Raw genomic sequence first — 13,506 nt, forward strand, 5'->3', positions numbered from 1 at the left:
ACACATAATGTCTCCTAAATCCATTCTCAGTGTATGTGCGCTTGAAGTGACGTTTCCACATCACACTTGTTTAAGTTGCATCCTGGTCTGCGATTAGAGATTTAATGTGAGCACAGAGAAGCTCTTCTTCTTCAGCAGATGAATGTGGAAATAACTTCCTGGTGTAAAATTGCACAAACATCATTGTGCACAGTGAAGTTCAAACATCTAAATAAACTAACAATAACTTAACCTTTTTGAACTGAGGGGGACTTTAACACACACTTGTTAACACCATAGCTGTGCAAGCTGTTTCTGAAATTAAGTAAAGGTATAAATACTATCAGACCTAGGTACTACTGTATTGTGCGGTCTGACCGAGCAGCTGCCACTTTCCGTGTGCAAGTACATTTGTGATGGACATCTTTTGCAGTGCAGGGGGAATGAGAAAGAAGGCGCAGACAGGGAAGAAAATGGATATCTGTACCTATTAGCTCCACAGCTCCCGATTCAGATCCCAGGAGGATTTCTAACACAATGTTCTACAAACTGATGTTCCTGGAGGTCGAGAAGGGTTATCCGCATTCTCTGAGAAAGAGAATTACCTCATCCGACAGCCCACAGGGTTCTGATCCAAAGACTGTACTACCTGAGGCTGTTAGGCTGAGTGGAAGTCTTAATATACAACCTTACCGTACATGATGGTGTTCTTTTATCTATTTGGTGTCATTCACATTTCTGTAAAGCCTCAAGTTTGGCTGGGTCAATATCCCCACAAGTTCCCCTTTGAATCTCCAGTAGAATTTATTCGAATTTCATGTAAACTGCAAAAAAATAATTTATTTTGAAAATCCTTATTAATGGATGACCTTTATGAATAAATATAATGCCACAACACTATTTAGACAGTTTTCTGTAATTAGATGTGGAGGATTTTGCCATGCCCCAGGTGCTGCTCACTCAAACTAACATAATTATGCAATATTTCAAATAATTTCCATATTTTCCTCTTCCTTTGCTTATTCTGCATTTTTCATTATGCCAATTAAGATTTGTGTTGTCTGAATTTGCAAACTGCCATCTGTCTGTCATAATGGGACAACAATGCAAAGCTAGTCAGATGCTTTAGTTTGTACGTTTTTCATTTTCATCATCAATTATGTCATCATACGTTTGCATGTTCACTGATGTTGGCAAATTTAAAGGGCTAGTTCTGGAGCAAGCAGGGATATCAACACAGAAGCTAAGCAATGTATTGCTGTGGACAGGGGCTGCACAGGAAGCAGCAAAAAGTATTTAAGCCACCTAAAAAAGCCCCACCTAAGAAAATCAGTTTAAGTGAAGATTATATTAAGAAAATGTTGACTGCTTGACCATGCACATTCCAAAGGGACTACTTTTGACGAAAAAAGTTAACATTGCAGAACACAGAGATTTCTGGTCTACGGCTGCCTCAATCGGTTAGTTTGTTTGTCTTATTGTTTGACTTTAGAGTCTGGCTTTAAAAAAAGCATAAATGAATTAGTGAATTTCATTTTTTTAGGTGGGCCTTTTTGATGATTAAACTGTTTTTATGGCCATAGTATAGTTATCACATATAACTAATTTACACATTAAAACAAGTAGTTAGTATCTAATACCGACTGTCTTACTACAATATTACACCTTTACTGTTGACTACGTGGATAAGATGCTCAAAAGAAGCTAAACCAGCTTGTCTCTCTAGTCTTTGAAACCAATATTCACTTTTAACTTTCAATATCTCAGCTTCCCATTACGATGGCTAGTTTCACACTAGAACACACTTGTGAGCCCAGGTGAACCTCCGTTGGTAATATACCCAATATGCATAATGCCGGACCCTCAATGAACCCCGGTTCCACTATGGGTCCTTCTCTTTGTTGCATCTCCAACAGCTATCCCCCTCCCTAAACCCCAACCTGTTTCACATGTGAGCCTAACACCCCCATCATTTGAGAATTGATATCTCCTAAACTCATTTTGTAACCTGGATGTCCCCCGTCTAAGCTTTCGACTTGATCGCCATAACTCCAGATTGCAAGTGACAGGGGCAACATTTTTCTTTCTATCTGCTGTTGTCATACTGTTCATCTTATTTGAAGAAACTTCCAGAAAAATGGTTTGGGTGTATTATATTTAGACACCAGCTGTTCAAAGGAGAGTAAAATGTTTCCCATCAATCAGGTCTTCCAACAACATTACTCCTGCTCTCATCCAATTTTCCCACGTGATAGACGTTTAAAACGTTTTAATGACTTATCATACCCCTTTGGTATAATATTATAGGATTTCAAGTTACACATTTGATAAGCTCCTATTCAGCTTTCTGGAGCAAATTCCGGGACAGGGGTTCTATGAGACATGTATTCCTTCCTGTTTGTCTGAGTTTGACTTCTTTTGTAACTTGATGAAACTATAGATTGTCCAACATTTAACGCCGTTGTCCCAATATTTAAACAGAATTGCATCTTGCCCCTCTTTATAACGTGTGGTTGTTACAGAACAGCTGTGGACATATCTGCCTTCCGAAGTGGTCATTTATTTGCCATGGTAAAGGAACATTTCAGAAGGCACGATATAACAATACCAGCCAAGGTACAACAAGACAAGGTAATGATGCTCCAGTTATTTTCAAACCGTAGTTGGGTGGGAAAGCTGTCACACTACTGAGTACACAGACTTAAGCGCCTCATATTTGTTAATTACATCTTTAAAAAACATTGTTAGGTGAGAAGCCTATGAAAAGAGAATCCATTAACAGCAGTTCTATCCTGTAAAGTTGCAGTAAATAACCTTCTGTCTGGTTTTGCATTTCTATGACTGTACGTTTCTGGTGAATGAGGAAAGTGGGTCAAATAACTTGACCATTACCAAACAGGAGATTCTTGAGTATCCAGTAGGATAATTAATTTTAGGTGTCAAAATTATTGTTTCTTTTCTTCTGTCAAATAAGGTACACATCTGGAATATTAGGCATTGCCTCATTGTATTCAAGTATGGACTATAGTTACTGACAGGGACATGGAAAAACACTTTAGCAAGTTGACTGTCTGTGTGTTTAACCTTCTGCACAGTGTCTCTCTTCTTACACACGTTTTTGCAATGCTTGGAAAAATAGGCTCTGAATATTTAAAGTGTCTAAGTCTTGCTTTTTGTTCCTGAAAACTAGAGTTTAGCCATAATGTGTACTATATATTAAAAAAAATCAAAGAGCAAAACCTTTTCCGAATGTTCAAGGCGACTTGGCTGAGATGGCCCTATACCCATAGCTGATTCTGCAATTTTGCCAACTTACACCCTTTAATGTATAAGTTGACCGTGGCGACTTAACAGCTCATGAAGCCAGTCAAGGATACACTCAGTACCTCATAAAACCCCTCCAACACAGCTTGCCAGTGTCTAGAAGGAGTTAGGCTCTTCCATAGACAAAAGAAACAGGATATAATCCCACCGTGACAAATCTGCATCACATTTGATGCAATAAAACCTTACTTTGGAGGGAGCTACCTCTGAAAATGCCTGAGGTGTTTACAGTGTAAGTTATGTTCCCGCTCATCCTTGTTTATTGCGGAGTTTGGGGGGGGAATATTCAGAAGGCGTTTCATAGTGACATTTTGGGATGTGTTCCGCAGGGGGAGAAAAGGCCGCAGAGGGCAGTAGAATTTATTGACTGAATTTCACAGTTATAAATGGGTCTTTTACAAGTGACATAAAGCAAGTGATCTCTTCTCAGCGGTGGAGATCTGTAAACTTGTTATGTGTACTGCTAGCAGCCATGTCACTTGTATTCATTCAATAGACTATAACTTGCTTTTCATAAATAGTGTGCATAGTAGGGCTGCACGATTATGGAAAAAATGATAATCATGATTATTTTGGTCAATATTGTGATCACGATTATTATCACAATTATTTGTCGATTTTAACCCAAACAATTTTTATAGTCAGATAGGCTATTTATAACTGTGCAACATTCATCTTATGTTGAAATTCTATGTTGTACATACATACAGCTGCAACACATTATCTGAAATAAATAGCCTAGGATATATTTTTAAAGAAATGTATCTCTGAGAAAGCTCCTTCCCTTGTTTTCAACACTAACTGATTAAAAGAGCTAGGGAGAGAGGGGGAGTGCGATGGACGTATGCTACTCACAGAGTGACGGCTGACTCATCACGAATGGGTCCCGCACGGGTCGAATGGCACACGTCGTGTGTATGAAATGTCTGTATCGTCACTGCACAGCATTTTTATGAACCGTGATATTCTGGCCATGGGTCAGATCTCTACATTAAACAACAATGCTTCGTTTGTGGAAAGGCACCGGATGCGATGACATTAGGTGTGACCTAGGAAAAATCTTAGTCGCACCCTAGAGCCCTATCAGCTAACAGACACTATCTAGCACTGGTCACTGCTGTTGTCTGAAAAACAACACTGACTGGACAAAATGTTGCGTTTACTGGTAAACTTTGTGACCGACGTATGACCAATTTGCTATCTGTTGGGGAATTTTCCTCACATTAGTCTATCCTCTGTGACTGTCTACATCTAGGAACAAAGCTGCGCGGTGCAGGGAACAACTCTGACTGGCACATGATCGGACAGTGGTTTATGGAGCGGTAGATTGGCATTGCAAAAAACCTTGGAGCGTTCTCTGAACGGAATGACGCGTTTAAAATATCGCTCAATTACGCATATTTGATTGTGGGAAGCCATAATCGTGTTCGTGATTAAAATTTGATTAATTGTGCAGCCCTAGTGCATAGACTAAAAAATGAAGGCAAAGTATTTAAAGAACCTGAATAGTTTCTTGCACAGAATCCTTTAGACACTGCTTACAGTATATTGTCTCCAAGCAATATGTTCATTCTCTTAAGGCACTGTATTAACAGCCTTAATTTGTATTTCCGTATGTAGTTCGAGCTACGTTCACTATCATTGTCTTATACGTTTTGTAAAAATTCTATAAGTCTATTGGGAGATCTCCGGATGAATAATCATCTCTAGAGAAAAGCTGAATACAAAGAGACATTGTCTGCGCTGCACAGTTTTACTCAAACAATACATATCCCTCAGAAAACCACCCGAAGGCTTCGATGTCTTTCCTCAGACTGCTGTGGTCTGAAAATACAGTTGTATTGCACGCTGCAAATGCAGCACTGTTTTGGAAAGCAATTTTGTCTTACCTGTTGTTTTCCTCAGAATTGGAAAGATTTTTTAGCAAATAAACCCCCCTGCTGGTAAAGCTGGGCGACAATATATTTAAATGATACCGATTACTATTTCTGTTTTAAAAGTAAAGTACAATTGTTGAAGAGAATTCAAGGAAAGAGGTTGCTCATTACAGGAAGCAAGAGATTTCATCCAAATGAAAAATTTTGTTTTACCAGGAAAAAGAAAAGTGGTAAGACGTAAACATTACAAGTAAAAGTCCTGCCTTCAAATTTTAAAGCAAAATTACAGGCATATTATCAGCCAAACATACCTAAAGATATAGGCTAATATGTACCGTGTTGGGAAGGATACATACAAAATGTATTTCGTTGTTAAAATTGTTACTATTGCCAAACCAAAAAATAAAAGAGCAAAAAAAGAAAACAGCGTGACTACAGTGAGGGAAAGTAAACTAAAGTAAAATTTTTGATGATTATAGGTAACTGCCCCTCAGATCTCTGCAGGGTAAATCCAGACAGCTAGACCATCTGTCCAGTCTGAGTTTTCTGTTGCACATGTACAACCTTTGAACGTGAGCATGTTCCACCAAAACAAGTTCCTCTTCAAAGTTCTTTTGCAGAGGCTCTGTGCAGAACTTAGTGCAGCCCATGACTATTGTCATTGGTTTAAACAAAGCATTCTCCCATCCCAGAATGCTGTGTGGACTAGCCAGACCCTCCTCTGCCGCGGTAAAAGCAAGACTTATTTAAAGCAAACCATTTCCTGTGTACCAAAAACCTGCCGGACAATGGTTGTTTAGAAGATCAAATGTAACCGCTTGATTTACATTGAGTCTCTTCTGTCTACTGAGTTATCAGTAGCGGAACTAAAAAAAAATATGTAACCGCTAAGTTGTAATTTATCAATATCCTCTAGTGCTGGAAGCCTTTCAGGTTCACACCAATCACGTTCCCTTGGAGATGCCATACTTAGCTCGGATTCCAATGCTATTTCTAGATAATCACACCCACTACAATAGCAGTGACGTCAAAAATTAGCCCTCATGGGTGCTTCTTTAAATAATAGTTAAGACTCAGTGCAGGTTTGGGCTCATCTGTCCAAGACAGAACATGTAGCCTGTGCTTTGGTTAAAGCCCCGAAGAAATGACAAACCTCATTGTAGCCAGGCTCCAAAACTCAGTTTCAAAATTCCAATTATGCTCTTTATTCCCTTGATATTTGCCTTTCATGTGCCAAGAATAAAATAAGACAGAAATGCCAATATATATAATATATCTTGAAGTACACGTGCCGCCCTTTACAAACAACTGAGGGATATGGTATTTTCTTTTTGATAATCATACTTCTGTGATGGATCATAAAAGAATATCCACACAAGTAATAACCCTGAATGGTTAAAAAAAACAGCATGCTATCTTTGATGTTACGCAGCATGCTATCTGCGATGTAAAATATCTTCTCCTACAGTATGTAAATAAATACATTAATGAGATATATAATATATAAAACAGGCCTATTTGCTTTACCTCCCATAGCGATGAAACAGGAAAACACCACATACTTTATCAATTTATGTACACAGTCGGCTACATGCAAGTAGACATCTGTAATAATAAGATGGAAAAGACTTGGAGACAGCATGCAGGATGCTGATGGAGTCATTATGCCACAGTATGTGATGACCTACTTCACATCAGTGGCATAGGCAGAAATAGTATTTTGGGTGGGCCATTGCAAAAGTGAGTGGGCCATTTTCAAAAAAGACGTAGACATAGCAAAAAGAACAACCATTTTACCTTCCAACTTACTGCATTACCACGGCAATGGCAGTACTGTCTACAACATGCTCAACCAACAAAGCTCTAAAAAGTTTGTACACAACAATATAGACCAAAAGCTGTTGGCATTTTAGGCCTTTATTTGATAGGACAGTTGAGGATATGAAAGGGGAGAGAGAGGGGGAGTGACATGCAGCAAAGGTCCGCAGGCCGGATTCGAACCTGGGCCGGCTGCGTCGAGGAGTAATCCTCTATACATGGGCACCCGCTCTACCAACTGAGCTATCTGGGTGCCCAAAAAGCTGTTGATTTTAACCTGTTAAGAGTACAATATATTTGCTCTGGCAGAACCAGGAGCATGGGCTCTGCACAGCATGGTTATAAAGTCAACCATTGTATGGCACAAAGTGGCAACTAAACAGGAACCCACACAGCAGAGAAGGCGTATTCATCCTGTTGGATATAGACTAGCCCACATAAGACAGCAATCACACATGTAATATCCTTTGTGCATTCATAACAGCATTGTTGCTTCAGGACTGTGGCCGAAACATGAGCAACAAGCATTGTTTGAATTATGAAAGATATAATGGAAAGTGTCCAGCGAGGCGCCAAGTCTAATACAGTGTATCAAGTCCACGGCAGTGACAGGGTCAAAGATACTAAAAACGAACCGCTACGTCACTCACAGATCAGTTGTCTTCTTATTTAATGTGGGCAAAACACAAACGCTTTTCAGCTAGAAGCCATTATCAGTGTTCACCATTTCTTACTAACTTAACTTAAATAACGCAAGAAGTATGAAACCCGTTTGAGTTAATATTTCATCTGCGAGGGCCTTCTCGAGGAGTTTGTGTTTTGCCCACATTAAATAAGAATATAACTGATCTGTGAGTGACGTAGCGGTTAGTTTTTAGTTTTCTTTGATCTGTCGCTGATGGGCTGTCCGCTCCGCTGGGGAAATGTCTGCACATGCTGTAGAAAAGCTCGTCCCTTATTCACACTGTATTCCATCCAAGAAAAGTGTCCGTACCACTTTAAAAAGAAGCCATTGTTGTCGCGGTAACATTTCACAGTACGTACGTTGCTTAACCCATACCATAGTACACTGTCTATAATGTTAGCTGCTGAAGGCAGCCTCGAGAGACGGCCCATTGTTACCATAGCAACCAACTATGTTTCGAAGGCGTCCTATTGTTTGATCTTTATTCTTTCGTTTAAACAGTTTCATTTTAATCAGAAGAGAAAACATTAAAGTACACAACTACAGTACTTATGTTACTTTTCTTTTACATACGTTTGAATAATTTTGATTAATAAACATATTTTGACACCTGGACGGACCAGCAAGTACAGTGAGCGGGTCAGTGCCAACATGGCCCATTACTGACTACGCGCCTGCTTCACATTAAAAGACTATGTGGCTGTTGTGCGGCAGGCAAGGTTACTTCATAATGATGACAGAGAAAGAGAGAGAGTGACAGGGAGCAAAAACATGAGGGTGAGAGTGCAAGACTTGTCATGCTAGCTCCAATGCTATTGTTCTTTTAAAGCATTCATAATGCTTCAGTTGCACCCACACAACTCTCTGAACCTCCTACACACATGCACACACAGCTGCATACAGACTTCACAGCCTTAGGCACCATCTCCATGTGTGGTCAGACAAAGAGGTTGCTAAGTGCTAATTAATATGCAGGAGATTTTTAAAATGAATTTGAAATAAAGCAGCTTGTTCAAGAACTCAAATATGTGGCAATTTCTTAGTCCATTGACCATTCGCTAAGCAACGCCTTCCTCTTAGTTACGGTTGCTATGCCTGTCTTGTTTTCTGGCACGACACATATGAAGTTAACTGTGATAACAGTAGAGAATTACCACTCAAAATTCTTTGTAGTTTCAGGGGCAACCTCTAGCTCCCCTGGTAGAGCGCGCACCCCATGTAGGCTGAGTTTCTGGCAGCGGTCCAAGTATGAATCTGACCTCGGGTCCTATGCTGTGTGTTGTCCCCTCTCCCCCCCCCCCCCTTTCCTGTCTGTCTACTATTACTATCTAATCAAATAAAATTCCCACAAAAATCTTTGTGACAATGGGTCCTTTATTCAGCCAAGGACCAGCAGTGTACAACTGAGTTTTTAACGTTTCCAGTTTACTCTTAAATATTTGGCTTCATAGATGACATCATGCTAAAAGACTGAGCCTAAAGCTGCTTATCCCAGGCAAAAAGCCAGCGGCTTATACAAGATATAGAAAACACAAAGATCAAGAAACCGCATTGTTTTTATATTGAATAGTAGAGCTAGTTAGTCCTAGTCCCTAAGTATGATGCAAAAAAATATAAGATCATTATACTATTATTTCCTTCTAATGTAACCTTGTTTGGCTGCTTAGCATACATACTTGTATTTATTTTTAAACTGCATGTTTTCAATATTGACCTTACAAGAGAAAAGGCTTTTGGGGCTTGTTTGGCAAATGTCAAACATCATCTCGGGTAACTGGACTCAGTGGGGAAATGCTACACGGTGGATGTGCTAATAGTGGACAGGGACTTCTGTGTTATTAGTGATATGCTACCTCCTGGCCTTGGAAGTAATGTGCATTTATTTAAAATAAATAAATAAATAAAAAGCTGTTAAGAACTCCAAAGCTTGACAGACTTGCCGTGCCTAGTTACAGCTGCGAAGCCACGATTGGAAAATTGCTGTTCAGGGGCGGTTTAGCAAACGGTCAATTCATCTCGCTTACGAAAGAAATAGCTATCCTCTGTGTTAAATATGTAGTAGCAAAAAAAACAGAAGACTTAATACTAAGTGTGGCTGCACTGTAATAAGTCTGGGTCAGCTCGTCGTTTTCCTCAACCTCTCTGGCAGCCCGGTGGTTGCTCCGATCCCCTTGTCAAAAAGATTGCACCTCACAAGTAACAACTTAATGCTCTAGCGTAGTCCCTATATTATGCAGTCAGGAGAGTTAACATTTGTATTCCTCATCATCCTCGCTGTGGTGCACTTACCTCTAAGCCCTGTCTACAACGCAGCAAAGTTTACGGCATAAAAGCAGAGTTTTTGTCTTTTCACCGTGAGAGAGCTGAGGCTAAGGAATATTGCCTGAGGATGTTTCATATCCCCATAGCCCTGACTGCATACTCTCTGCTCCCTTCTTTATCTCTTTTTCTTAATCACTTATCTTTTCGCTCTATATCTCTTCCTTTTTTCTCCTGCTTTGTCTCTTTGAGACTAACCTGCCTCTTTTCTCCCTCCCAATTCTTTTTAACTTCCCTTCCCTTCCTTCTTTCTTTGTGCATGCCTTTCCTTCTCCTTCAAACTGCACTTTTTCTGTTTCTTTTTTCCCCCTCTTTGCCTATCTTGGCGAGAGTGCAAGCAGGTCTCTCTGTTCTTTCTGGGCCTCCCCTCTCCCTGTCAACCCAGTAGCATCCAGAGGAAGAGGCAGCACTGTCGCTATGGACTGGCTCCGAGGAAGACGAGGCAGAGCAAGTGAAAGTTACAGAGAGGAGGGAGTATGTGTGTGTGCGGTGGGGGTGGGGAACATGACAAGGAGGAGGTGTACAGATGACTAGTCCCTTCATGGGGGAGTTTGATGAGGTGAGGGAGCTGCAGAAAGGGAGAAGGAGAGAGATGGGAAGGAAGGGAGGGGGACACAGGCAGGCATGCAGGATGTTTTTTGAGGAGAAACAGCTCAAGGATGGCACTTCTCCCCACAGGTTGGCTGTTCTGCCAGCGCTTCTTGACTAAGCTAGCCGACTGCACAGTACAGCGGGCAGATGTTGCTCACATCCAGCTCAATGGCTAAATGCATATTTTGCTTGTTTTTAACATACACCACATCTTACTCGTCAGTTGAAGGGCACGCAGCTTTATTCATCATGACTTTATCCAGTCAGAAGGACAAAGGCAGCCGTGTGCATTAACTTCCCATGTGGTGGTTTAACCTAATGTGTGGTATATACCTTTAACTCAGCAAGCATCATAATCATCATACCCTAAATCATTAATTCACAGTGCTTTGTTGTTAGTTTAACATTAATGTTTAAGCCAGCGCGGTAGGGAGCCTTCACAAGTAATTCCCTGGATTGGATGATAGAACAGTTGCCCCCTTGATATGCCTTACCCATATAGTGTTCAGTTCCCTGTTCCAACATCTAATAAATATAGCTTTTTCACATCAAAGTGCAAATGCCTTCTCTTTCATGTGCACACATCCATTTTCTAGTTAAGTTATCCCAAACTGTGGACTGTGGTGGAAAAAAAGCTCTACAGACAATTTATGTTTGTCCCTAAGAAACTGCACAAAAAGATCAATTACTTTTCTTCTCCTATTGAGACAAACAAAAGTACCTTGTCACCACTCTATCAATGAAACAATTTTGACCTGGAGATTTGGGGAGTTCCAAAACAGGTCAGTGGAAAAGGGGCTACACAGTATTATTACAGTATCAGCACGATAAGTGGTGCAACAATGGTTGGCTGGTTTATCCCATGCAGTAGATGGAAATCACACACCCATCAACAACTGCTGTGACGTGTTCTATGACGCACTTCCACATTCTTACAAATACAGAAAAAAAGAGAGAAATTATGTTTGTGCTGGCAGGGGACCAGAGAAATTGGTTATGTTTGTGCCCACCCAGGCGCTGCAACACAGCAAGCTGTCATCTATTTCAGTGCAACGTGTAATCCGCCAAGTCACAGAAAGAATTTATGACTTAATGATGGCTTTTTATCTACCACGTGAGCCTCGAAAAACACAAAGAATATTGTTTATCCTGTTCTCAGCATTGAAATGGTTAATGAAGGATGATGCACTTTAATGGGACGTGTGGTTGACCTTCTACAACCGTGCGTCCCTTCAACGTCACTCAGGTCCGCTGACCTCTTGTTACTGGTGGTCCCAAAATCAATGTTGAAGCACAGTTAAAACACACCATTAACCTGAGGTTTGTTTTTGTATTTGTGTTGTTTAAGAGGTTTTATTATTTTTATGCAGCACTTTGGTCAACTGTTTTTAAATGTGCTTTATAAATAAATTTGGATTGGATAAAAGCTTCCAAAAAGGATTAAAAAAAAGCCTGACCTGAAAATCCTGTTCTTAACAGAAAAATAATTTGTAATAATGTTAATGTCGTTGCACACGTTACTTTCCAGCTAACTTATAGTTAAATTGACTGGACTATAAAGCTGTAGGGATGAAGGTTTCATGAAAAGGTTGCATAAGATCCAGCAGAGATATCGAGAGCCTCCAGAAATACTAATACACACCTGAGCCCCTGCACGCAGCTGTTGAAGGTGGAAACAAATCATCTGTTTTTAGAATATGCTCACATCTCTCAAAACCTAGAATTGGCTCGTTTGCGTTATTTGTTGAAGTGGGTTATTCCTTTAATTTATTTTCCCATGCATAGGTATTAATCAAAGACATATTTTTTGTCCTCTTTCAAACGCTGCAAAAGAATTGGACCAGGTATTTCAGTGTATAAAATCAGAGTATGTCTGTGGTAAAATATGAGTAAACAACATCTTATGCAGACTTTCTGCTAAACTACATACTGCAGTAAAGAAGAAGGGTTTACCTGATTTCTGCTGCTTAGCACAACAACTCATGCTTTAGCAAGTTAGAACAAAGTTTGGAGAAATAACTGTGGATTTAAAGGAAGGTGTATCTGAGAGCTCCTGCTGCGACAGCCACCTTCTGTGATTGTTGAAACAGCAAGTTTGTTCAGAATAAGAGGCTTTTTTTCACTCCCCATTCTCTGGCTCACCTCTCCACCAACTCCACAAATACAGCATTTCAGTAACCTGAGAAGACTACTGCGAGTTAAACAATATGAACACTTGGGGACACATTGGCCAAAGCATATTTCTGATTTATTTCCCCTAAACAGGCGATCATTACATCTCTCTTTCTGTTTGGTGGCGTTCTCTGCACAATATTGAGTGACAATGACTGCCCTCTTAGTTTCTACTCTTCAATGGCTCCCTGAAATGCTTCTTGTTTCTCTGTTGCCTCATTATAATCCTTTGTGTGTCCTCTGTGAATGGCTGATGATGATTATGCAAATGTTCCATCAGAGAGCAGCATGGGTAATTATCACAGCAGAGAATGGGGCTTTTTGAAATTCTCTGACTGCCGAAGAGAAAACCATGGTTTTTCAGTATGTGTGAGGTTGCTTATTTATCAGTTTCGGCCAGCTGGGGGCTTTGAGATTGTGGCCATGGTGATGCTTACCAAACCTGTGGTTTTTTTTGTGTGGTTCCCGCATTGTGAGTTAGAATAACTCCATCTGCACAGAAAGTTGTGTAGGGAATTTGGTGACTTTAAAGTAGTTTATTTTATCCCACAAAAGCCATTTGTATCCAGCTGTTTCATCTCTCGTTAGCTCTACGTTAGAGCTTCTTGCAAGGCCTGCCCGTCACTTATCTTCAGGATGAGTTTGTAAATGCCCTGGTATACCGTAATACAGTGGGTACGGAAAGTATTCAGACCCCTTTAAATTTTTCACTCTTTGTTTCATTGCAGCCTTTTTCCAAAA

General features: G+C 40.2%; 1 long non-coding RNA gene across 1 annotated transcript in view; it reads left to right on the forward strand.

Moving 5' to 3' along the window:
* Positions 1-13,506, forward strand: part of LOC117938834 — an 81,760-nt gene that overhangs the window by 62,597 nt on the left and 5,657 nt on the right. The gene's annotated exons all lie outside the window — the stretch shown is intronic.

The sequence above is a fragment of the Etheostoma cragini genome, chromosome 23, assembly GCF_013103735.1.
Source record: "Etheostoma cragini isolate CJK2018 chromosome 23, CSU_Ecrag_1.0, whole genome shotgun sequence".
Classification (NCBI taxonomy): Eukaryota; Metazoa; Chordata; class Actinopteri; order Perciformes; family Percidae; genus Etheostoma; species Etheostoma cragini.